Here is a 27,595-nt window from a genome sequence, read left to right as displayed (position 1 = left end):
TGTTTTCATTTTTCCCGATAACTTTTTGGAAGCACAATTTCATAACACGTGATGTATATAACGGTCATAAAACCGTCACACACGCGATGAAGAAGCGCGAGGTATTCACTTTCTTTCATTATTTTCGTACTTTTCTTTCAGAATTTTCACTAAGGGCCGCCATTATTTTTGTCGGATAGTCGTTCCCTTTTCCATACCATCTGGCCAAACGGTGTTTTATGTAATGGGCTATGAAAAATATTATAACTGCCACCCGTACCCAAGTTTTGTCATCTACATTTTATTATAGATTGAACTCAATTGAATAATCAAATTAGCACGTGGAACATACTTTAGATAACGATCTATTATACAATATTATTTAAGTTAGAATCTATATAAACAAAATTTAAAATAGGATTTTGTCATATTGTTTTATTTACCTCAAGATGAAGGATAATGAATCATCTGATCACATTTCACAAGTCTTAAATAAGACATTTTTGAAAGAATTTATCAAAACTAACAAAGGTATATCTCTCTTAGACACATACAATAATACAGCACATTGGTGACTCTTCTTCGAAGGTATATAACTAATCAGTTTCTCTCAATACAATAAAAATCACTCCCGTAATTTCGGGGGATCCCATAATATTTGGGGTACTACGTTAAAACAAAATATAAATCTCCCCTATGCCTGAAATACACGTAGACAAAATAAAAAAAACCTATGAGTAAATTCGTTAATACTTTGTGAATGTTCATGTGTCAAGTTCCAAATTACGATACTGTTAACGAAATTCTAGTTAAACAATCACAAAGCATTTTACTTCTCAATATAAACCTCTGCGAAACAACAAGCGTACATATAATCCTTTTTTTAGTCATCTCTCTACACATAGCTACTACTAGCTTGATAGGCGCAACATATTTATTTTTTGAGTTAGGGACATTAGTTTAAAGGTCATATTTCTTAATATACTAAGCAGCAAAAGAAACGTCAGGTTGGTATGTTACTCTGAAAAGGCGCATTGCATAAAACTTGCCAAATGTTTTTATTGTATATTTGTGACCAAATCTCCAACTTTACCTGAGCAATAAAGCTTCTTCCCAAACACAGAATTGAACACAGGAAATGTTCTCAAAAACGCAACCAAATTCTGAGTTGGTAATGTGTTCTCCGTGACTTTCATGTAACTCATGCTGCACGTGCTGTTCACCGGGACCAGCCCTATAAAATGCACCCCCATACCTGGTTGAATCATTCACACTACAACGTCAGCAGCATGCAATGACTCACGAGAGCTCAGACGAACAAGGCGATTGGAAGACTCGACGATGGCCGCACTGCCCCGGACGTTGCCAATCATTTCCGGGGCAATGCCCGGACCATCTACAGGCTTCAGCAACGCTTTCGGGACACCAACACCACGGATAATCATCCTCAGCACAGGCATCAGAGAGATCACGTCAGACAGTGGAAACAGATACAATGCGCCGACGTCTCACCGGAGAGAACGTCCATTGCCGTAGCCCTTAATGTGGACCGATCCTCACGACCCACCATCGACGTGAACGTCTACAGTTTGCCCAACAACACCAGAACTGGCGATACAGACAATGAAGAACTGTTCTGTTCACAGATGAGAGTCGGTATTGCGTATCAACTGCAGATGACGGGGCCAGAATATGGCGTCGACGTGGCTAGCGTTATTCTGACCAATGAGTCATGGAACGGTCCACTGATGTATAGACTGTCTACAGACTCTAAACCGTCTTGGAATTGATGAATTAATTACTAATGTGTCAACATACCGTTCACAAAAAAATTGCTTTGATCCATTTAGTAAGTCGTTTTCTAGAATGATTTGATTAAAGTACCTCTCTGATTTTGAAATCGTACTGACGTTTTTTTTTGCTGTTTAGTATACATGTGATTTAATAAGTAAATAGTAAAGGGCTTCCAGGCAATGTTTGAAACAATTGAAATTGCCATAGACAGCAGATTTTCCGAAAGGGGAAACTAGGCTGTTCACACTTGAATTCAAACAATTCTGCAGAGCGAAATATTATAATTTGCTTGATTGGCTTTGTTTTCGACTTCTACGTCGCTACTTCCATAATTAACAGCTTTAGGGTTATTATAAGGAATAAGCGGCTCATTATATTCCCGAGGTCTGTTCGCTCTGAAAAGGTAAAGAAAATGGTTATTGTCATTGTAAAATTTCACCTGAAAATGAGTTTTATTCAACATGGAGTAACAATGTAAATATTACTCGTCCTTATTTTAGTTCAATAATGTTTTTGCTGTTTGCTGGTTATTATAATAGGGTTAGGATTTTACGTATACTACTTACCATAATAGGGTTATGAATAGGGTGGTATTACAAGTATACTAGGTATTATAATAGGATTAGGATCAGGGTGGTTTTACATGTATACTGGTTATTATAATAGTGGCTGGATTAAGGTGGTTTTAAATGAATACTGATCATTGTAATCAGACAGATGTCCACACGATAAGACTAAAGATATCAGAATTTATAATCTTAAACATATTTAGACAATACTCCCCCCTCAGTCAGTCACCCTTATCTATCAGATTTAAACTATTCGAGTTCTAAATACGCGTATCATGGGAATAGACTTTGATTAGACTTTTAAAGTCTATTAGTTTAAACATATTTGTCAATAAAATATGTTTAAACTAATAGACTTTTATATTGTGCACACTGCACAACCATAGAAAGTTACTGAAATAATCATTAAACATGTACTAACAAGACAAGAAATGTTATCACTTTTACTGAATGGGTTTTAGTCGTGCTTGACCCCGAACGTCCAGTAATTCCATATCCATGCCTTCTTCTTCAACAAGAGTTGTCCACGTTGAGCTGACGGAAATGGGTTTTACAGTCTTACTTTTCTGCAGCAAGTGGGCCAATGAAGACGGGTATACGCTATTCCAGGGTACTTTTGAGAGAAATGTTGCCCGGATAGCGACGCTCTTGTCTACTCTTTTTCAGAATTCCAACTCCGAAGAGGTATTTTACGTACACGTCAAAGTGTACACAGAACCTCGGTTTTTATGCGGCCTTGCAACAAAAAAACGATGACCTTTCTCGATGAACAGGGCAACTCCGAGTTAGCGATACAACGTATTACACACTGAGCCGCAGTGGCTCCCCGAATGAGAGACGTCCATTAACAACCCTTTGTTAAAATGTATCCAATTTTCGATCTTTGTCCTATACACCAGCTTAATAGCTACTTTATACTGTTATGAAAATAACGTACATGCAGAAAATTAGAACTTCAAGTATTACTTCAAAGAGAAAAACTCCAACATCAATACCAATAACAGCGTCTTTATCCATCGATATTTCACCTATAGAAATTTAATAAAAATAAATAAAGCTTGCAATGTCGCCAAAGCCTATTTGCAGGAGAATACACTGTAATCCGGGTATTATTTAATTCTTGTTTAAAAACTCTAATTTGTACTTGTGTCCATTTCCAAGCTGAACATTCAATTTTGATAATTTACAAGGGTACGTGTACTTTCTCGATCACTGTTCAAAAAATAAACAACCCTATTAATTGATTATTGATGTGTAATGATTTATTTTTTAACAGTTATCAGGGGCCAGTTGCTCAAAACTAAGTTATTTTTACGATCCGTTAAACTCTGACGGATCGTTATCTTGCTAACGTGTCGTTTGTTAACAGACCGTTAAATATCTGTTGCCGGAAAGTCAATTTCATTATCTGTTAGCTAACAGATTGATTAAAGTTAATCCAAGAGAAGACTGTTTGTTCATTGGCTGAATTTTACATTTTCAAATTGCATCTACATGTATAACAAATTAATAGAAGTTAGTATTAACAAGGAACTGAAGACAGTGAGACAACTGTGCAGTCTGTCCACAAAACTTGATTTAAGACAAGAAGATAACTATAAAAAGATAACTTATTTTATTTTTTACTTTAAACTTTTTTGCATAAATCTGTTGGAAAATTATGGGATTTGAACTACAAAATATTTGGGGTCATTATTTCCTACAGGCTCCCAAGTACTATAGAATTTCATCCTATAGAAAATGGAATAGCCCTCCCCCCACCCAGCCCTCTAGAATGTTCTATAGAAAATTACACTGGTAATCTATGAAGTTTTGCTACAGCCCACTAATGCCATCGTTAAACAGATGACGAGGCCCAACACCTCCGTTAAATATAACGGCAAGTTAAGGACACTTTAAAGTTAACAGGGCTTCCAGCAACAATCTTTTCTCCCCGTTAAAGTTAACGGATCGTTAAAAATTAACGGAGCTTTGAGCAACCGGCCCCAGGAAATTAAATACTTGTAAATTAGATACCCAGTCAGCTTTAAACTGGACACATGTACAAATTAGATGATGTGGGTTGATTTTAAATGATTTTTACGAATTTTTTAAACAAAGATTTGATATTAAACGAATGTGAAAGAAATTAGTGCTAGACACACAAGATACCCAGGTCAGATTGATAGTGTCTATCCACGCTATATTTATATCGAATGGACACTCGTGTTTAACATTAAAGGGGAAGACCAACGATTTTCAACAAGGTTTCAATAAATCTTAAATATATATTAATAAATAATCCCCTCTGTAACACATGCAAAAAAGTTTTTTGTAAGCGAAAAATTAATTTTTATTAAACCGTAAGTGACATAGTTGGTTCAACACGCTCACTGGTCTTTATAGAAAGCATACAGATTTGGCACAAGTTTACTGCTGTATTGTGTTCACGCGTCGTCCTTTGGCCAAAAATCTGATCAAATGGGTTGTTTATTAGGATATAATAAACACGAATTTATGTTTTTTTAACGTTTAGTACACTAAGCCGCCGCGTAAATTCACTCATACTGAACAGTACGCTGTGCCTCAATTCACGCCACATGGTTAATTGTTTACATCACGTGCTTTGATTGACAGCCTGCAAGTGAGAGATGTTTCGTCAGCTTGAATGTTTTTTTGTACGTGCTGGGTCTGCTGACATTGTTTTTATTTATTTCAACGGACTTGTTGCACATTTATATTCAAATAAATATATAAATTTCCAAGGTAAGTAAACGTCAAAACACCAAGTATTGGAATATAAAATATATCTTCTATGGGTCTACAGTAATGCCGTATAAACAATCGACCCCAGCCATTTTGAAGAGGAAATGGAAGAAAAAAGGAAAAGCCGTTCACGTCGACATGATGTGCCAAAATGCACTATATTATCTATATTATATGTGTTACATGCCCATAATTTTGATCTGTTTATGTTGAAAAAAGCTGTCAGCAAGCACAAAAACATCGAAGCAGACGAAATACATGTCACTGGCAAGTTGTCAAGCAAACCACGTGATGTAAACAATTAGCCATGTGGCGTGATTTGAGGCACAGCGTACTGTTCAGTATGAGTGAATTTACGCGGCGGCTTAGTGTACTAAACGTTAAAACCCCCCATAAATTCGTGTTTATAATATCCAAATAAACAGCCCATTTCATCAGATTTTTGGCCAAAGGACGACGCGTGAACACAATACAGCTGTAAACTTATGCCAAATCTGTATGCTTGTTATAGAGACCACCGAGCGGGTTGAACCAACTATGTCACTTCCGGTTTTAATAAAAATTAATTTCTCGCTTACAAAAACGTTTTTGCATGTGCTACAGATGGGATTATTTATCAATATATATTTAAGATTTATGGAAAGCTTGTTGAAAATCGTTGGTCTTCCCCTTTAATTGCCACGTAGTTGATTGGGACTTGTATTAATACTTTATCTTGTTTTTTTCATATAATAATAGTTTAATATATTTTTAATCCACCCATTACGGGTGTGCAAAGCGCTACATTTACACCATCCGTCATCTATAGCGTTTTCCGCTCAGACATCGCTTCTGAGGTGGCGCCACTGCATTATGGGTTACGGCAGATGGACAAGTCAGGTAAAATTATGTTTATATTTCAGAACACTGATTAATCTATTAACTTTGTACCAAGAGATGATTGTCATACTTTGTGGTGTTCTGGCCTCTTCTTTTAAATTTAGAAGTATGATACAAATGATTAAGTGTCTTGCTCGTATGTAGCACTATCGTCGTTGCGACACTGTTTTTAAATTTATAGACAAGGAATAGAGAAATGTGATATATTTCATTAATTAATATCTTTGGCAAGTTAGTAATTCCAAATATATTCACATGTTCTAAATCAACTTATGGTATAAATGACATTTTATTGTTATATAAAATAGAGTTATTTAGCCATAACATGTGTCTATAAAATACCCCGAGATTACATGTGAGTGGAATTATTCTAATTGCATCATTTGGCATAAAGTAACCAATCATATCGTTAATTACACAAGTTCAGGGCCATGATCACACTTGATTGTGCGTGATATTCGTATGGCTATAAAAGAAACCGTGGAACTCTGTAAGACAGACTTCCATTAGATTCCAGAGAGGTTCCATCTGAGTTCCTAGACAGCCGCGAGGCTGGCTAGGGTGAAGAAATTATTTTAGCTAGTATTGTAATCTGTGCTTGTATACATGTATTCGGCTGTGCTATATAAAATGTAGAAGCGAACTGTTGCATTGTTATTCCTGGTAAGACAAACTTCTTAAGAATATGTAAGAAGTAAATACACAACGTGAAGCAGAAGTAAAGACTGTCTGCGATATCACCTCGGTGGAAGCGGACGTAAAATACAACTAACTAACAACAACAACAACAGAAGTAAAGACAGCTAGAGACAAATTCTAGACGATCACAAGGCTACAGAAATATGTAGTAAGAAAAGATGCATGGATCATATATAAGATGTGGCGACCAGTTTCCGACAACACCCGCTCTCCACGTCTGACAAAAGACCTATGGTGCTACACGTACAAACTGTATTATATTTATAAACAAGGTTCGCTTCCCCAGATGTGATGTCTCATCAGACAAATGTTTAGCATCCTTCAAAACAGGATGAACAGGTGATGAGCATGCATTGTATGGGTATGTCACCCATTGATATATATAATGTTTGACACCTGGTTCTCTCAAAGGTGTATGTCACTCATTTATTAAACAGCCTTTAATTAAACGTTAAATAAGTTTATCTACCGATTATTACTGTAAACAAGTACTTCATTAGATGTCATATTGTTAAGAGATTTGTAAAATGCAAATACTGTACATGATTTGTATTACGTTATTATTGAATTGTTATTATTAATATTGGTATATATTATGTTATATAAAACGCTTTATTTGTAATATTAAATAAATAATTATAGTAATAAACACCGCATTATACTTTATGTCTTTATTTGGCATGCACTTGCATAAAAATGTGATTTCAAATTTACATAATATGTACATCTATTAGGAATATGATTAGGCAAGTCTGTTGATAATTGATGGACGGGAATTAACATTTAACATATAAGTAGCCTACGATTCCTTAACCTAGCAGACAGATCTTTCCACGTGTTCAAGATGAAAATAACTTTGATGCAATCAGACGATTGTGTACAAAGTATCCAGGTTCTAGCCGCGACTTGCCCTTTATCATTGTTGGGGTGTTGTCTAATGAAATACTTGGTTCTATATTCAAACTGTTTGTGCAAGCTGAAACATGCGTTATTACCCTGACATGCTATTGTTTGTTGCGTAAGATTTGGTTTACAATTATAATTAAAGATAACACCTAGATAATTAAAGTTATTTACAGTTTTAATATTACAGTTTTTAATTGTCCATAAATTTGTGTTAAATTCGCCGCCCCCACCAGCCTCCTATATACAGCAGATTTTGTTTTCATCTCATTAACTTTAAGATGGTTTGATTCACAACAAAAATCTACCACATCTAACATATTCTGTAGATTATCAAGGGTTTTGCTTAAAAGGTAGTATCATCTGCATACATTATTAAGTGTTACGCGGTGAAGGCGTCATAATTCTATTTTAAAAAAAAGGGCGCTGTTTACAATTATATGGTGGCTGATTGGGGACATGTACCATCTCTCCTTTTTCATAAACCGACAGAAAATGTTATGTATCAAAGGCAAATTATCAAAGATATTCTTTTCGATAAATAAATATTCTACTTTGTCTGGCATTTGCCCTAATACTGTCAAATCGAATGTTGTGGAGGATTTTTTTTTCTAACAGATTAATAAAATATATAGTAAGAACTCGTTCCGTCATGCATGAGAGTGGATAAATAAATATAAATAGGTAATGATTAGTTTACCTCCCAACACGATTTGGGAATGAACCGGAGACCCTATGGTTATCGAGCCAGTGACTTACTCACCGAGGCTCCCAATGATTTGAAAAAAAAAATTACCCCGATATAAAGCTAAACTAATATAAAATATACTTGTTCTGTGCATAATATATTTCATAACTGTGAGGGGAAAAGATACACTAAACTAATCAATACCTATTTATATTTATTTATTCACTTTTAGGCATGACGTAATGAGTTCTTACGGTACATTGTATTATTCTTTTAGAAAAAAAGAATAGGCCAAATCATATGATATGGATGCACGACAAAGTGGCCAATTCAAACAATTATAACATATCTGGGATAATTTGCTTTTGTACCTAAAATATTTTATTGGTTTTTTATTTTAAAGAAACATGTCGTCATGTCTGTCGGGTTATGAAAAAGGCGAGATTTTACATGTTCTCAATCAGTTGCCATATAATATAAAACAACGCCACCTGTTACCAAAATAAACGTTAGAGGTTATATGCATAGAAGTAAGCATAATAGCATACGCATTACTAGGTTAAGGGTTAGAATTATGACGGGAATTCCGCTCCATAGTAGAATGGCGTGTGTGTGTTTCTCATTCATAAACACCAGGTAGTGATGGAACCAGTTTTATATAACCACTTTGGCTTGTTACGGCAATTGTGAATACTAATCTTCTCTTGAATAAAACACTGTTTAAACCGGCTTGTAGTGACATTCATTAAGGTAATCCCCCCCCCCCCTAATATCGTTACACATATTTGCCGAATTCATCAATTGGACGATTATTTATCTTTTTAAATACTATGAGTACAAACGGCTTTGGTAAACCGAGAGTAATATTTATACTTACACAGAAAATAACTTGCCAATCCTGTAGCAAGCACACATAGTAGGGGTATTAGTATCAGTGGTATCAGAAAGTAACTTTGAGGTCCTAGAATAAAAAAAATAACTATTCATCTGTATGTTAAATACATACAGTAGTAACTACTACAAGCTTAACATCATTATATACTTACTGAAAACAGTATAATAATCATACACGTAATACCATTATAAAGTTATTGAAAACATTATAATAATCATATTAATACTTACCGGCATATACCTTATAGAAATATACCACAGTAAGTATAATAGTAATAACAGACATAATTGCAGAAACTCCAACTGATATTCCGGCAATTTCCGGACAACCCAGATCTGGTGAATTATCGGTTTCTATGATTTGAAATAAAAGAAGTTTAGATTATTATTTAATATTATGTTGAATGGGTTTGATTATGACGACCTTCCTTTGTGGAACATTATACCGGTAAAGCTTTGTAACTGATTGTGTATTGCACTGTCGTCATTTCTCCAAAATAAATCTAAAATAGTTCGTCAACTTAAACTTCAGAAACATTGTTTCTTTGTCAAAATCAAAATCTCCCCATTGCTAACTGCAACAGCACACCAGATTAACTCATATATTTTGATAGATCGTCTGGTGAATCTATTTCTTTTCTAATACTCACAAATGTAAAGAAGCACTGAAATGTGATTCGTGAGAAACTTGTCTATAGTACACAAATTAGTCTTAACACTGTGTCCGCGTTTTATTATTCGGAATTTAAAGATGCGTTTTGTGCGATTTAGATAAAGAGCTGACAGTTAACACTATAATCAAAAAGGGATATGTTGAAAATGCCAGCCAAATTTGTTCATTCTGAGCGGAGTTATTGCCATTAGAAGAACAGTAGTCTCGATTGTCATTACCACAGTTGTTCCGATAATAAAGTACCGTTATCCATATTTGAATCAAATCATTATCTTGCAATCATATTAAATTCGGTAAAAATCAAAAGCATCCGATGGTCTACAGCGTAGATTACCTGCTTAGCATGTGAATATAAAACCCTTTAATGGTTGTAATTTCAAATTATTCTGATTTTGATATATATTACAGAATATAGTTAATTTAGGAATAAAATACCACTTTCAACAAAATTACAACATATTTTCCATAAACTTTTCTCATTCTTAATCCAACCCCAATAATGGGACGCTGCCTACTATTGATACAATATTTTACAATGCATTAAACGACGAATTGATAGACATAAATACATTAATATCTGATTTTTAAATTTAATTTTATTGACGATTAACATTTATAAGGTAGACGTGCCGTCTATGAACAAATGGTTGCCATGCAACAAACGCACATATTTCGCATAAGATAGGGCTCATTCTCTCATTTTCCCAATGCTTTCACATCGAATATGAAAACAATATGCTATCTATGTCCATCTATCGATAATATTTGTCTTCTCTTGACAACAATGCTTCACACAAAATTTAAAATATCCAATACGAGAGGCACTGGAACGGTGAATATCAACAGTGATCGTCTTCGGATCAGCCCAATTTTTCACACCAAAATTTAAAAAAAAAATATGTTAAAAATAAGACAGTGGTACAGGCAGGTGTATTGTTGAAATAAAGCAGCCAAATCCAAAGTCATCGTTATCATTACATCCTTTGATCATATGTTACACACACATATATGTTGTATCAAATTAACCAATATGAGTCCATGAATGCTTTAGGCCATCGAATTTGGGATTCGGGCGAACTTGTGCCCCGGACCCTACATATGATCAGGTCATGATCATTCATCGAATTCTATCGTTTTAACAAGGGCTTTCAACTGACATTTCTAATATGAGTAGAGCTCTCTAACATTGCAATCTACGACAACGTTTGGTGCATATTACGAATTAAGCATCATACTCAGTAACAAAATGTGGAACAAATGAACTATTCACTTTCTTTTAGGATCTTCAATGAGTTCAATTTTTGTGCGCATTGGATCTTCAATGCTGGAGTTATGTCCCGTGGCCCATTTACATAAATATGAAATATGTACACAGTTTGTGGGACCTCCAAGGGCCACAACCCTTTGTCCGATATAAATGAAACATAATACGTGTGTTACCGTTCAAAGGTTCGAGGATTAGTTCGATTTGGTTTAAAGATTTTGTGTGATCCGTTTAAGAACACCATCGCTTCCTTTAGCCTCCAGTTTCGGAGTTACCTCCAACCCCGCCGATAACCTAGTGATCGCGATATAGCCTACATTTTCTTTAACGATGAAGCCCATCAATAATGATAGAAATCGGATTTCATGTAGAGGGTTCATGATCTGTATCAAATTTGGTAAACATCCATGTTTAACTTTTGGATAAGCTGCTGTTGCAACAAAGCATATTTTCAATCTTTGTGTGGCTATATTATTTTACTTTGCTGGATATATAAGCCTTGTACTTTTGACCTTGAATTTTTGTTATGTGTTGTTTAGCATTTTGTTGGTCATCTGTAATTTGATTAGTTTTAAATGAAATGAAATGGGGTTTAACGTCCTACTCTTCTGCACCTAACCTGGGCTAATTGAAGACGGGCATACGCCATACAGTGTGCTATGAGGGAAATTTTGCCCGGACAGCGGCGCTACGGCCTACTCTTATATCGAATTCCAACTGCCAAGGGATCTTTTACGTGCACGCCAATGTGTACACGGGACCTCGGTTTTTCGTCCCATCCGAACGACTAGGCAGCTGTCCTTGTCAGGCCCTCCGTTCTGCATCACTGACAAGGGGAAACCACGCCGGAAAATCGAGATGAACTTTCTCGGCCAATGCAGGGATCGAACACCCGACTTCCAGGCTAGTGAGCCAGCGCCTTACCCACTTAGCCACGTGATCCCCTGATTAGTTTTACCTGTACGGTTACCCATGATCTTTCTACAATAGACTGTTTCATCTTTGGTGTTTCCAGCTGTCCAAATCCATTCAGGCTTAACCACTACAGCGTTTGGCCAAGTATCGTCACTGAACCTACAAAGGGATAAAAGATAGTCTCAAAAAATACACACATTGCCATAGACCGCAGGTTAACCAAAAGGTAAACTTGATTATTCACAAAATTACCTTCAATAAATCTAGTCTATTTCGTGTCCACAATCTTGAAATACACCTGTTAAAAACTATGGCGTCTATCGCGTTCACAAACTTTTGACAGGGGTTGGGGAAGCACCATATTCATCCATATTAAGACTAAATTGTGGGTTTAGAGCCATTTTCGTATATTTTAAGGTTTCAAAGTATAGAACAATAGGCCCTTTAAATAAATGATAAAGAATATCTCACCCGAGTTCATTCCACCCTTGGTGATATTTGTTGTTACATTTCCATGCTGCACTTGTTTCAATGCCATTGTTCAATGTCATCTTTATTCCAACAGGCCCTGTATAGGTGCACTTTATAGCAACAAGTTGCGTATCCCCAGGAATGCTGATATTGGCAGGTTGGTCCCAGGTATCGATATCGCCATTCTTATACAGAATACCATCAACATAAATCACCATGATATTATGACACGCAACTTCACCTGTTATATTTTCCAGACCTGAATTTAGAAAGTTTGGATTAACAGTATCCTGTATCTCAGAAAGAAAACCATACAATATTATATAAATAGTTTTGTAGTTTTCAAATAATTATTTATTACACATAATAAATTATGCTTTGGAATTAAACTGTCGCTGCTCTCTAATAATCTTAGATTTCACGTTATTGCAATTATCACTAAAATATTCGACGTTGGTAAAGACTTTACGCTGACGCTAATATCACCCCAACAAAACTCAGAAACACTGTTCTTTTTAAAAATATGGTTTTATATAAAGCAGCGAAACAAAGTTTACAAACATAAATCTATGAATGCAGAAAAAAACACAACTTCCAGTCTCAACCCCACTACGCTTGTTCTAGCCATAGTGGTTACTGTTCGAAACGTTATTCCACGTTCTCCCCAGAATTGAAATGGCTATCTGATTTGCTAGTAGTAGTACGTCTGAACGTTTAGTATCTTTAAAGTCTGCAGGTTTGTTATCTATTTAGCGGACACGTGTTCCCCTCTCTTCTCCTTATGAACTCACGTATAGAATGAAACAGAGATGTGTTTCCGAGTTGGACCATTGTTTTTTGTCGCCTCAACTTCTAAGCTCATCAGTTAATTTACATGTGGAAGCGGAAATCACTTTGCCTTCAAATCATACACCTGTATTTGTCACTTTCAATACTCGTTATTTGTCAACTAGCAGTTATAATCTCGGCCAGTTAACTCATCAGCGTGCACTCCTATTGGGCGACCATACCACAGGAGCTGAGAAAACTCGGAAAAGTCCGTAACATCGACAACAAAAGTGGTCAGAGATCATCGACCCATCTCGTGTATCTCGCCTTTTAGAAAATTCAAAACCGCCAGATGTAGACTCTGTTGACGGAAATGTTGGTGAAACATTCACAAAACGATTCCCGTCAGATTTGACAGTATAAATTAGAACGACACCTTGAACGATAATTTAAGCGATGCTCAAATATGAAAAACATGTGTTTTCACTGTTTAAGCCATACAATACTAAAGGCCTTAGGTGGGCATTTTCTTTCGGTGTACGTGTCGCATCAGGTGATGGCGAATAAAACGAGGGCTGGTCGACATCGTCCAGAAGGGTAAGCGGAGATTTACAAATCGACAGTTTAGATCGCCCAGTAGTATCACGCGTTTATAATTCTGGACGAAATCATCAGTAACAAGGTAATTCAGATCAGCATCAGCTAGCGTTGCTATAGAAAAGAACTGTGAGCTTTTCGGTGGTATGTAACATGACACAAAACTAACTTCCGGATAATCCTTTAAACTAAAACGTATCTGCTCTTGTTTTTTAGCAGTCCATGTAATAATACTATCAGCCACCACGATGTCGTTGTTTACCACCACTGGTATAAGTAAAGTAATCTGGTAAATTGAAGCTTAGTTCAGTCTGAACTTCGTTGAGTAAAATAATATCTGCACGACTCAATAAAGTCTGTATAAGAGAATTTTCTTGCTTATTTTTAACATAGTTAATATTCCAAGTTACTATTCGTAGCATGGTATCACTTTGCCCGTTCTCTAAAAATCCGACATTTCCCAACGGTCGATGATTACTCCATCTCGCAGTAGCACGGTTTTTCTTGTCCAAAGTGATCTGATGACATTCATAATCTCCGGGTTCTTTTTCTCATCATCTTCCGCTTCAAACAAACGGCTCCATTCTTTACGTATAGCTGGATGATGGTCCCGTGGTTACCCGAATATTGGTAATACCCGAATATTGGTAATCTTTTGGTTGTTTTGCAGCTCACTAGCGTTATTCAGAAGCTGTTTTCTCGCTGATGCGGACTGTATTATTACTAAGCCTGGGCGTTGAGAACCGTCACTGTGTTTTGGTCCTAACCGCTTTCTGATTCGTAAAACATTTTAAAAATATATTCATTCCAAAGTCATCGGCCATTCTTTGGAGGTGTGGTGGCCGGTGGGGGTAGGTCAAAGTTACAGGAACACCAAAAAATATAATAATAACTATCCATAGTCACAAGTCATGGATATCGTTAAAAAGAGAAAAGAAATATTAAAATCGGCCAAAGTCGCTGCGTTAATAGCAAAAACAAAACATAGACAGATGGGGAAAGCTGAAAGAGATGAAAGTTCTTACTCTTACTTAGTATTATTTTAGAGATTTGATGAATGAAGAGGTAAATAAAAACTTTATACAAAAATATATCTGAATTTATAAATATAACAAACAGTACAGTAATCAATGAAAGATCAACCATTACAGTTAATTTAAGTGAATTGAAGACAAGTTTTGCGTGTCTAACAACTACATAACATTATTTCGTTTCGTTGTTAAAAGTCCGGTTGTGGTATTAATTTTACAAGTGGAAAAAAAACATATTAACGGGAAATAAACAAATCCCGATCACCAAGTCGCATTACATGTATTTTAAGTTGTCAGTTTCTCATACTCTTCAGAGGATCAAAAACATTGTGTTAATATTTAGTATTAATATATATATTTTTTATCCAAAATAGCGTTATTAGAATGCTTTGCTGTATCGTTATGATTGAACACCAGCTTTTGTCTTGAGAGTAATTAAAACTTTTCCACTTCGATCTCAAGCGGTTAGATTGTGAGAAAATATAAAAAGGAAGTACAGAATATGTACATACCTAATTACATAAATATAGAAAATATTGGATTCATGTAATGGATAATATAGGAGCATATTTATATAAATATTTCTGTAGGTAGAAAATTATTCTAAGAGTATTGTTTGGTTATTGTTTTTTGGTGTAAACAAAACTCGCTTAGTTATAACGAGGTAAATTTCACCCGGGCGGAAAATTTCCTATAGACATAACAAATGCAAGTTTGAGGGGCTAGATCTATTTCTCAAGGTCAACTCAAGATTTCCTCAGGGTCACTGAAGTGTAAATAAGGTTAGGGCAAGTGAATGTTGGCGAGATTGTAGGTTAGGTTTGAGAAACCGTTATGGCTTGGTCTAATGTCAGGGTTAGGATTGAGATTAGACTTAGCCCTATTTACATCTCATGACTTTTGACCAAAATTGAAGTTGGCCTTATGAAATAGATCATCTGACCGGTTTGAGGTCGCTTACAATAGTTGTCTCCCTTGCCATAAAATAAAATCAATTTCTTTTTTTATAAATAATATTTTTATTCAGTAAATATCTGAATTTTTATTAGAAAATCAACTATGCATATGTGTAACACCTCTCCCTTATTTAGCTACATTTACGCAACTTAAATATACACAGTATATATACATAATTACATAAATATAGAACATATAGGGTATAAATAATGGATAATAAGGAGACATATTCGTAAAACGTTTTGGGTATATATTCATTCCGAAGCCACCAGTCATTCTGGTAAGTGGAAATGTCTTAGCTAGTACAGAAATTTGTCGATTTTTTTTTTAATAATTTGATCTTTCATTTCTCCAAGGGGAGATAAGTTAGAAAATTTATATGGACATTGTTGAAGTTGGGTCAACCAGATCTACAAACAGTCCCAGTTTCATAAAAAATCTTACTAATATTCAAGAACGAAGGTCTATTCCGAGTATTTCAAATACCAAAAATTCGACCATGAGTCAGGCTATCCAACATGTATTAATTTCAGAAATACGAGACGATTTCAACAAACGACGGCTTATTGTGTTTATTTACATGCCCGTTAAAGTGGATATTTCACTATTGTCCATATTCAATTCAAAATGGAGATCATCAGTTGACCTAAATCAAAATTCTGCTTTCTACAGAAAATATAACTCCCAAATAAAATATCGCAAAACTCTCTCTTTTGTGTACTCGTCCGTAGTGTGTTAACTAGTACAGACAAAAAATTCAGGGCAATCTAACCCATTTTTTATCGACTTTTTTAAAGACTTTGATCCTTAATTTCTACAATCGAAGATAAATTAGGAAATATCTAATGACATCGTTGAAGTTGGATCAATCTGATCTAATTACATTCCAAATTTCATGAAAAACGTACTAATATATTAAAGAAGTTGTCAGGTTGGTTTTTACATCCGGGATGACATAATTTTCGAAATTCGAAAATCAGAAATAGCAGATTTAAACTAAATGTTTCAGGACACTCAAACAAAAAAGAATTCGTAAAATAGGTCACCAAGTCGTACAAGTACAGCTATGTAGCTCAATTTTTTTCATTCTTAAAATTCGGCGATATTGGATTCGTAAAACGATTTGAAAATATATTAATTCCAAAACCACCACCTACTCTTTGGTTAAGTCAAAGTTTTAGAAAGATCCTATGGCTAGATTCTGAGATATAAGCTTGGCAGGAAAGACACACACACAAAAAAATAATAACTAGATCTGATACTATATCATGTATATATGAAAGCTTTCATATTGATCGTCACGTGTCAAGAATCTTAGAAGCAAAAAGAACAAGAAAAAATAATTATTAAAATCGGTAAAAAAAACTCGCGAAGTTATAAATCTAAATATAGTGAGATACATTGCACCCGGGGGAAAACTCATCTGAAAAAGAAAGGGATATAACTGAGACTTATATTGCTGTAACCTGATTGACTTTCAAGATGGTGGCACTTCCGATTAGATCGTCAAACTCTGTGTACGCATTAGTATGTTTTTTAGCTATTACAGGAACAATTTTTGAAGCAATCTGACCTACTTTTTGTCGAGGAATGCATTAATTTCAAAAATAGGAGACGAATTCAACAAACTACGACCTATTGTGTCTATTTACAAGCCCATCAATTTAGCTTTTTCACTATTTATAATATTCAATTCAAATTGATGGCCCCCAGTTGACCTAAATCAACATTTTGCTCTGATTGTTTTTTAGGCATTTCTTCAAAGATTCAGAAAATATACCCCCATCGACTAACTCCATATTATGTGTACGTATCAGTAGTATCTTAGCAATAACAAAAATAAATTTTCAAGGCAATCTGATCTACTTTTTTTCGATTAAAAAAATATATATCTTTAATTTCTCCAAGATCAGATAAGTTAGAAAATTTCACAGGGACGAATTTTTGAAATTTGAAAATCGTGAATTGCGGGTTAAAATGAATCTTTTCAAGGTAGTCAAAGAAAAAAGAATTAGTAAAATAGGTCAAATAGTCATATAGTTGCAGCTATGTAAGTCGATTTTTACGTTCGATAAATTAGGTGATTTCGGATTAGTAAAACGCTTTGAAAGTAAATTCAAACAAAAGCCACTACTCATTCTTGTGGGGTGGGGGGTAGGCAAACGTTTCAGAAAGATTCTATGGTTAGACTCTGCCATATAAAAGCTTAAAAATAACTTTAACAAAAATAATAAGCTTTTATATGAATTATGAAAGCTTTCATATTCACGGTCATTTCCTGTCACGTATCAATCTCAAAAAGAAAAAAGAAATAATTATTAAAATCGGTTAAAAACTCTCGCGAAAAAATAATCTGAAAAATAAAGGGGGATAACTGAGATTTATATTGCTGGAATCGGATTGACTTCCCGTTCCAGAAGTTTCAAAATATCGATCAAGCCGTTTAAAAACAGGCAAGATCAGAATATGAAATGAAAATGGCAAGAAAGAACTAAAAAATGCAGAAAAAAATAAAATGAGATAACTTTGAATAACAATTATATTTTTGGAATCGGATTGACTTCACCTGTTCGGATATTTAGGTCAAATTTGTAAATTTGAGGAAGTCTTATTTCCAAGCCGTTTTTCACTCGTAAACAATTTTGTCGGTACGAAAAACGCAAAAGTGCAAATTCGAAATTGTGAAATTTTCAAATACCATAAATTCGACACCGATCCAGTCTATTCAGAAATGTATTCATTTCGAAAATAGGAGACGGATTCATCAATCTACGGCCTACTGTGTTTATTTTCACGCCCGTTATCGTGGATTTCTCATTATTTTTCATATTCAATTCAAAATCGTTACCATCAGTTGACATAAATCAAAATTCGGCTACGATTTTAATTTAGGAATTCCTTCAAGGATTCAGAAAATATAAATCCTATAAATGTCTGTAAGTAAAATAAATCAACAGTCCTAAACCGATTTTTAACGTTTTAAGATGGTGACATTACCGGTTCGATCGACAAACCCCATATTTTGTGTACTCATCAGTAGTGTCGTAGCTAGTAGAGAAAATAAAATTTCAAGTCGATCTGTCCTACTTTTCATCGACTGTTTTTAGAACGTCCATCCTTAATTTCCCAAGGGGAGATAAGTTAGAAAATTTCTAATGACATAGTTGGATAAATAAGACCTACTTATGAAAAGCGTACAAATATTACAGAAATCGCCAAAATGGTTCCTAATTCCTTGATTAGAAGTCAATGACGTAATTTTCGAAATTCGAAAATTTGAAATAGCAAGTAAATGTTTCAAGGTACAGTAAAGCAAATTGGTTAAATAGTCACAAAGTTGCAGTTATTTAGGTCAATTTTTTCGTCCACAGTAAAATTCAGTGATTTCGGATTCGTTGAACATTTTCAAAATATATTCATTCCGAAGCCTCAGCTTATTATCGGAAGAAGGTTAACCAGAAATTTATCAATTTCAGAAATAGGAGAATTCACGAAACGACGGCCTATTCCGAATATTTCCAAGCCGTTGATGCAGATTTTTAACTTTTTGGTACGAAAAACGTCAAAGTGGTAATTGTAAAATTTGAAATTTTCTAATACCCAAAGTTTGGCCTTTAGTCATACTATCCAGAAATGTATTGATTTCGGAAATAGGAGACACATTTTCCAAACTACGGCCTATTATGTTTATTTCTACGTCCATTAACCTCGATTTTTCACTTTTTTCATATTCAATTCAAACTGGTCAATTGACCAAAATCAAAATTCTGCTTTGAATATGTTTTAGGCATTCTTTCAAAAATTCAGAAAATGTAACTCCCATGTCTGTAACTGTAAGTAAGTTGTCGCAAATTTTTCATGTTTCAAGATGGTGGAACTTCTGGTTCGATCGACAAATTCAACATAATTTGTACACATCAGTAGTGTCTAAGCTAGTACAGAAAAAAATTCAAGGCAATCAGACCTACTTTTCTTCGATTCTTTGAAAAATCTGATCCTTATATAATTAATTTATCCAATTGGAGATAAAATGTTTTATGACATAGTGCACGTTGAAAGAATCAGATCTACCTATATGCCAAATTTCTTGAAAATCGTGATAATATTAAATGGCTCTCAAATTAGTTTTTACATCCGGGATGAGATGTTAATGACATAATTTTCGAAATCCAAAAATCGGAAATAGCAGATTTGACGTAAATGCTTTAAGGTACTCAAAGATAAAAAAGAATTAGTAAAATAGGTTAAAATGTCACAAAGTTACAAATATGTAGGTCATTGTTTTCGTCAGTAAAATTCGTTGATTTTGGATTCATAAAACGTTTTGAAAATACATTCATTCCAAAGCCACCACCCATTCTTGACAGGAGGTTAACTAGAAATATATTAACTTCGGAAATAGGGGTCGAATTCACGAAACAACGGCCTTGCGGATTTTTCACTTGTAAACAACTTTGTCGGCACGAAAAACGTCAAAGTGGAAATTCGATTTTTTTTTAATTTTTCAAATAGAAAAAATTCGACCATGAGCCAGGCTACGGTCTATAGTCCGGCAGAACTATGGCTGAACCTGGTCATTGTATATAAAGTTTTTTTTTATGGTTTATTTTAGTAGCCTAAAGTGTACTCCTTCAGAATCTTCCGGGTGAACCTGGGTCACCCTTGAGCGTTTTGAAAAATTCAAGATGGCGCCAAAGACGGTCGCCAATTCAACAAAAAATCCACTATAGTATTTTGTCTAGGATAATTATTGTGTTTAACCGTATGTATTTGGGACCAAGGAATACACTGAAATCATTCATTATGTTGTGGGGTGATAGTAAAATCCAAAATGCCAGACAATATGAGCCTTTAACTCAAAACTGTAGCCTCTATTGCTTTTCGGAGGTTTTCAGGGGTTAACTCCGGAACAGAGTTTTGTGGAGCACTGATTATTGATGGAGTTCGTCCTCCCATGAACGTACAATCAGGGGTAATAATCCAGAAATTTAAGGTTCGACATGTGTCCGAGTTATTTGGGAAATAAACATACATTGTAAGCTTCATCTAAATTGGATAAAAATTGTGACCTGTAGAGTGTCCACAAACAAATGTGAACAATGGTAACAGCATGATACGAGTTGATTATTGGCTTGTCATGTGAATAAATGTCTAATTAATACTTTATATAACATATGTTCGTTAAAAAAGTATTAACATTAGTGTTACTTTGCTCTTATTTTTTGAAAAATTTTCACAAGTTGTTTTCCTTTATTTTGTTAATGTAGAATGGTAATGAACTACTCTTTTCATTTTCTTTGTTTTCTTTGTTTCGTTTGAATTTGATTTATCTGTTTAGTTTTTGATTGTTTAATTTTTGTTAATGAAGTTGATTCTTTTAAACTTCGTTTTTTATTTTTGAACTCTACTTGGTGTAGGTGTTCATCAGGTAATACCTCGACTGAGTTCAATATAGAGATTAGCCGGTTGATTTATTGGATATAAACCTTTGAATAATAGCGCCTAACAGGCAGCTGTGTTTAATTGTGTTTAATTATGTTCTCCTGATTTTGATTGTTTCTGTGTGTTTGAAGTAAATGTTTGTGATATGTGCTTAGAAACACTTCATGTGTAATGAAGCGCTATATAAATCGAACAATAATAATAATAATAATAATAGCGGCGGATAGGGGCGATTATTCCACCAAACCAAACTATATCTTAGAGACAAACTATATATTTCTGGGCATATGAGTAATACGATAACATCATATACATATGTTCCTTGATCCAGAAATATATACTTTGTCTCTAAATATAGGTTGGTTTGGTGAGATAATGACGCTCAACCACCATTAACGAGTTAATGAGCCATATTGTCTGGCATTTTACTATCATCTGATCACTCCATATCAGAATGAATGATTTCAGTGTGTTCCTTGACCCCAGGAACAGACGTTTAATCACCAAAATTATCATCCTAGAATATTTACTATGGGAGCTATAGGGGATTATTAGAAATGGCGGCCGTCTTGGACGCTATCTTGAATTTATCAAAACGCTCAAGGGGTACCGAGGTTCACCCGACAGATTCTGAAAGAGTACACCATAGGCTACTAAAAGCAATCATAAAAAACTGTGAATACAATTTCCAAGTTCACTCGAAATATTGGTTTTTTGCGACCGGACTACTATTGTTTTTATTTACAAGCCCGTTAATGTAGATTTTTCACTATTTTCACATTCAATTAAAAAAAGTGACCATTGGTTGACCTAAATCAAAATTCTGATCTGAGCGTTTTTTTAGACACACCTTCGGGGATTTAGAAAATATAACTCCCATGTCTGTAAGTAAAATATCGCAAAAGCCTTTTGGATTTTTCACATTTCAAGATGGTGGCACTTCCGGTTCATTCAACATACTCCATATTTTGGTACTCATTAATTGTGTATTAGCTAGTAAAGAAAATTGTTTTCAAAACAATATGCCCCTTTTTTCGATTTTTAAAAAAAAAAAATCAACATTAATCCTTAATTTCTCCAATTGAAGGTACTTTTGGGAAATTTTTAATGATATTGTTGAAGTTGGATCAATGAGATCTACTTACATTCCTAATTTCATAAACATCGTACTAATATTAAAGAAGTCGTAAAGTTGGATTTTACTTCTGAGTTAATTTTCGAAATCCAAAAATCGGAAAAAGCAGATTTAAAATAAATGTGTACTTAATGAAAAAAAATAATTAGTAAAATAGGTCAAACAAGTTACAAAGTTACGGCTATGTAGATCAATTTTTTCGTTCGAAAAACTCAGTGATTTCGAATCCGTAAAACGTTTTGATATTGTATTTATGCAAAAGCCATCATGGGAGGACGGGGTAGGTCAAAGTTTCAGAACGTTCCTATGGTTAGATTCTGAGAATTTCAATTTGTGGACAAAACACACAAAAAAATAACTAGACCTCTTAAGGAGTACTGACATGTTTCGGTATGTTACGTATCACGCCAACATTCAAGTTACACCATCAATTATTGAGTACAGTAGCAACCAATATTTATATTTTGACCTTATAATCGACAACAATGTCTAGTAATAAACGGAATATCCTGGGACCCTGGAGGCATAGTGTTTTTGTTCAAGTTATTATTAAGGTTTCATATTTTATATGAACGCTTATTGTCTGTGTGAAAATTATTATTAAGCTTTCATATATAAGCATATTGTATTTGTTAAAGTTATTAAGATTTTCCTAAATAGTTTATATATATAAATCTTTGATGCTAATAATCTTTGATGGTAAAATTAAACTAATGAACTTCTGAATTTTGAAATACCGTCAATCCGGAGATGAGAAAAACGAAAACCTGGTGAAGATCCGTTGAGAAATAACCGAGATAAAGGCATTCTGAGATTATCCGTAAAACACTTCCTATTTATATCCCAATTTATATTTTTAAATAGTCCCACGGGGGCCAACCACAACTGCATTGAAATAATGTTGGCACCGTGTACATGTTTAAGCTGCCAATTCTTACTAAATTCCACAAAAATGTCCAAATCACGTAATAATAAAAACTCTTACAGAAACACTACGCCTTTCGACCGAAGGTCCGATAGAAACCATCACAAAAGCAATACGTAATAATTTTAATAAAAACAATAGTATGTCAGACGAAAAAATCCAGCAATGTTTCACACAAGCTAATTAGTGTGAAACCCTAATTCTATAATGGTTTGTTAAAATTTCTTGTTTTCTTAATCTGCAACTGGACAGCGACAGTGAACACTGGACTGTTGCCTTAAAAAAATAACAAACCTTGAGATCCTTATTGTCATCATTAACAATATAATATAACAAACAACCAAATACGAACTATCTTCCCAAGTGGAATTCGTTTAACTGTATTGCGAATGGAAAGTGTTTATAGACAAAACTCACCGTATATTACAGGTACCAGGCATAGGAATGCTGTAACCCAATAAATCAAATTCATCATTTCTTTACCTGAAATAAAATCGTAAATGCATTATAACAATAACATTACATTAGACGGGGACGCCTCACTATGACCGCTCCTACTATTTTAGGCTATGAGATGCTGTCGTTGGTATTTCCACCTTTTCGGTTGTAATCGACTACCAAATTATACCGGTCCCCTCAGGTATATGCATATATAATATGCCAGCCTTAAACAATCCTCAGTAGAACAAGACTAGTTGTTTGAGGAAGATGCCCTTGCATGTCATTGGTAGTTCTGTTTCCTTCAGTGGAACGATTTTCTCGTAGTTGACAATTCTCGTTCTTTCAAATGAGAGAAGGTTCGGCCAACATTGACTAACAGTTCTCGAAATCAGGACTTTTCTATTAAATTACAACTGTAGAATTTTTCGAGTTTCGAAATTTCCGTTCACAAAACGGTCTGTGTGATAGAGTCTAGCATATATACTATCAAATAGTATCAATACTAGACTTTACAAATACATTAATCTTTGTATTCTATTCACGCCTATGTATACACATGTGTCTTGATATAGGCGTAGGAGCACATAATATTTTTCGGGGTTCGGGGGCAATTTTATGAACGAGGCAATTCTCTTACGCTACCTATATGTTACAACATATGAACAATTTTAGCATCATTTCCTGACTTGACCTCTAGCTGACACCAATGACCTCTAGATGGCAACTGTGACCACATTATTCATGCATTCCTATATGGCCATAGTGAGGATTAAATCTAAATATCAAGATCAGGAGATGTAAACAAGTCGGTTAGGACCCGTGATTGTTGCCGAGGGTTGTAGGTTAGGATTAGAACTGGGTCTAGGTTTAGAGTTACAACTAGTGACCTTGACGAAATCTACTGATGATCTTATATTTAGACCTAATTTAAAAATTCTCTTACGCTGTTTTTCTTGAAGATTGGGCATCCGAATGACTAACGAGTGCTTTTTTAATCAGAAGGTCTGTGACTGAGTCAAATGGCATGGTCTTCTAATATTTAGAACCGATTTAATAATTCTCTTAAGCTGATTTTCTGTCACTGAGTCAAATGGCATGGTTTCAATTCCCTGCTTGTACGTGACAAGGAGTAGCGTCGCCTGTCCAACCTCGTGGATTTACCCTTAGGTGCAAGTGTAGTAAAATGGATGGGAGATTTGTGCTAAAGAATTTGTATGTATAAAAATATTATGGCCTTGATTAACTGGATTTGGGCGCTACGGCAGTTCCAAAATATGTAGTAAGAAACGATGCATGGGTTATACGCCGAATGTGGCGACCGGTTTAGCGTCTTCCGCTCCTTGCGTCTGGCAGACGACATGGTGCTATACAAGCGAATTATTAAAATAAAATTGAACCATATGTTAGTCCAGAAATCTCTCTTTGTAGGGCAGTTATTCGCGAATAACGAATAACAAAACAGAACGTGTTTCGTTATTCGGGATTCAAATTTTGAATAACGAATAACGAGATAGAACGTTATTCGGAATTCAAATAAAATTATATTTTTATACGCCCACATTTTCATGTGGACGTATTATGCCGTCGCCCCTGTCCGTCCGTCCGTCCGTCCGTCCACAATTGTTTGTGGACTCTCTACAGGTCACAATTCTTATCCGATTTCGACGAAACTTGAAATATAGGTTTATCCCCAAAAGGTCTCGGCTGCTTTCGATATTGGCATGTATCGGATCGAAACTTCATGGATTATGGCCCCTGTGTGTACGAAAAATCACGTTTTTAGCTTGTGGACCCTATAGAGGTCACAATTTTTATCCGATTTTGTTGAAACTTGAAATGTAAGTTTATAACCCAAAGATCTCAGTTCCTGTCGATATTTGCGCATATCGGACAGTAACTTCCTGAATTATGGCCCCTGATTGTACGAAAAATCACGTTTTTAGCTTGTGGACCCTATAGAAGTCATAATTTTTATCCGATTTAAGAAAACGTATTATTATATCACCGTTACACCTTAAGGATGACTGAGTTCGAATTTCGTGAAAATCGGCCCAAAATTGACAGACAAAATGGCCGCCGTTCGTTCCCAAATAGCGTAAGAATATGGTATATCAAGGTTGTGGACCCTATAGGGGTCACAATTTTTATCCGATTTTGTTGAAACTTGAAATGTAAGTTTATAACCCAAAGATCTCGGTTCCTGTCGATATTCGTGCATATCGGACCGTAACTTTCTGAATTATGACCCCTGATTGTACGACAAATCACGTTTTTAGCTTGTGGACCCTATAGAAGTCATAATTTTTACCCGATTTAAAAAAACGTATTATTATATCACCGTTACACCCTAGGGACGACTGAATTCGTATTTCGTGAAAATCGGCCTAAAATTGACAGACAAAATGGCCGCCGTTCGTTCTCAAATAGCGTAAGAAAATGGTATATCAAGGTTGTGGACCCTATAGAGGTCACAATTTTTATCCGATTTTGTTGAAACTTGAAATGTAAGTCTATAACCCAAAGATCTCGGTTCCTTTCGATATTTGCGCATATCGGACCGTAATTTCCTGAATTATGGCCCCTGATAGTACGAAAAATCGCATTTTTAGCTTGTGGACCCTATAGAGGTCATAATTTTTATCCGATTTAAATAAAAACGTATTATTATGTCACCGTTACACCCTCAGGACGATGGAGTTCGAATTTCGTGAAAATTGGCCCAAAATTGACAGACAAAATGGCCGCCGTTCGTTCTCAAATAGCGTAAAAATATGGTATATCAAGGTTGTGGATCCTATAGAGGTCACAATTTTTATCCGATTTTGATGAAACTTGCAATACATATTTATAACCCAAAGATCTTGGTTCCTTTCGATATTCGCACATATTGGATCATAACTTCCTGAAATATGGCCCTTGATTGTACGAAAAAATCACTTCTTTTTTTGAGCTTGTTCTCTGTCCATCTCTTGCAAAATGTGGGCGTATCTTGCATGGCAACCGCTTGTTTCTTTCTTAAAAATTTCTTGTCCCATTTTAATTTAATTCAAATATAAAATGGATGTCTCAGCGGTACAGAAACTTCTTTCGCGTATGTGTCATAAAACAATCCATTTTGCTTTTCGAGCTTGAATAACGCATAACGAGTCGGGACGTGTTTCGATATTCGGGATTCAACTTTTGAAAAACGAATAATAAGACAAGATGCTTCGGGATTCAAATAATTTTTTTTTATCTAATTGACCTATTAGAAGGACGTACGAGCAGTAAAAGAAATGAAATGGGGTTTAACATCCCACTGTTTTGAACGAATAACGAAACACGATCTAATTTCACACATCCAGAAAACAAAATCACAATTTCAACGTTAGATAATTTCTAGGCTAGGATTCAATCGGATTGCTTTATTCTAATCCTATACATGTATGCACTTAAATGACCAAAAGCATTGTCTCGGGTAAACCCCTTAAACTTATGACAGTTTGTGTTTACTGTACCCTACATATCCTTTAACGTGGATGCTGAATGTTGATCATTTTGAATTCAACATATTTACTGAAAGAAATGTAAAAGTTTTTAAAACTGATTTTCACTTTTTAAAATTTAATAGAGTTATTATGAAATATTTCTTACTATATACAAATATGAAATATTAATAGAGTTATTATGAAGTACTATATAAAGATATAAAATAATATTAATAGAGTTATTATGAAATATTTTCTACTATATATACCTTTCTGTGTTGAATTGTTCTTGTATTTCAAGCAAACGTCAACTGCAGATGGATAGGTACTGTTTAAGGTATTCTGTCTGTTGGTATATC

At 34.8% G+C, this 27,595-nt stretch overlaps 1 long non-coding RNA gene across 3 annotated transcripts; it reads right to left on the bottom strand.

Moving 5' to 3' along the window:
* Nucleotides 1-394: 394 nt before the first annotated feature.
* LOC130014081 (uncharacterized) lies at nt 395-27,595 on the bottom strand. 3 transcript variants are annotated; one of them, XR_008789048.1, is made up of 8 exons: nt 27,506-27,595; nt 23,746-23,811; nt 12,474-12,732; nt 12,046-12,161; nt 9,382-9,504; nt 9,134-9,217; nt 3,280-3,370; nt 395-2,168 (listed from the first exon to the last, which is right to left on the bottom strand). It is a non-coding gene; the product is annotated as an uncharacterized LOC130014081 (long non-coding RNA). The 3 variants fall into 3 exon arrangements; XR_008789050.1 differs by having other exon boundaries at nt 12,058-12,161; XR_008789049.1 differs by lacking the exon at nt 27,506-27,595 and adding an exon at nt 27,267-27,285.

The sequence above is a fragment of the Patella vulgata genome, chromosome 8 (assembly GCF_932274485.2).
Source record: "Patella vulgata chromosome 8, xgPatVulg1.2, whole genome shotgun sequence".
Taxonomy (NCBI): Eukaryota; Metazoa; Mollusca; class Gastropoda; family Patellidae; genus Patella; species Patella vulgata.
The sequence above is the reverse complement of the archived record's forward strand: the minus strand, read 5'-3'. Positions and strand labels throughout refer to the sequence as shown.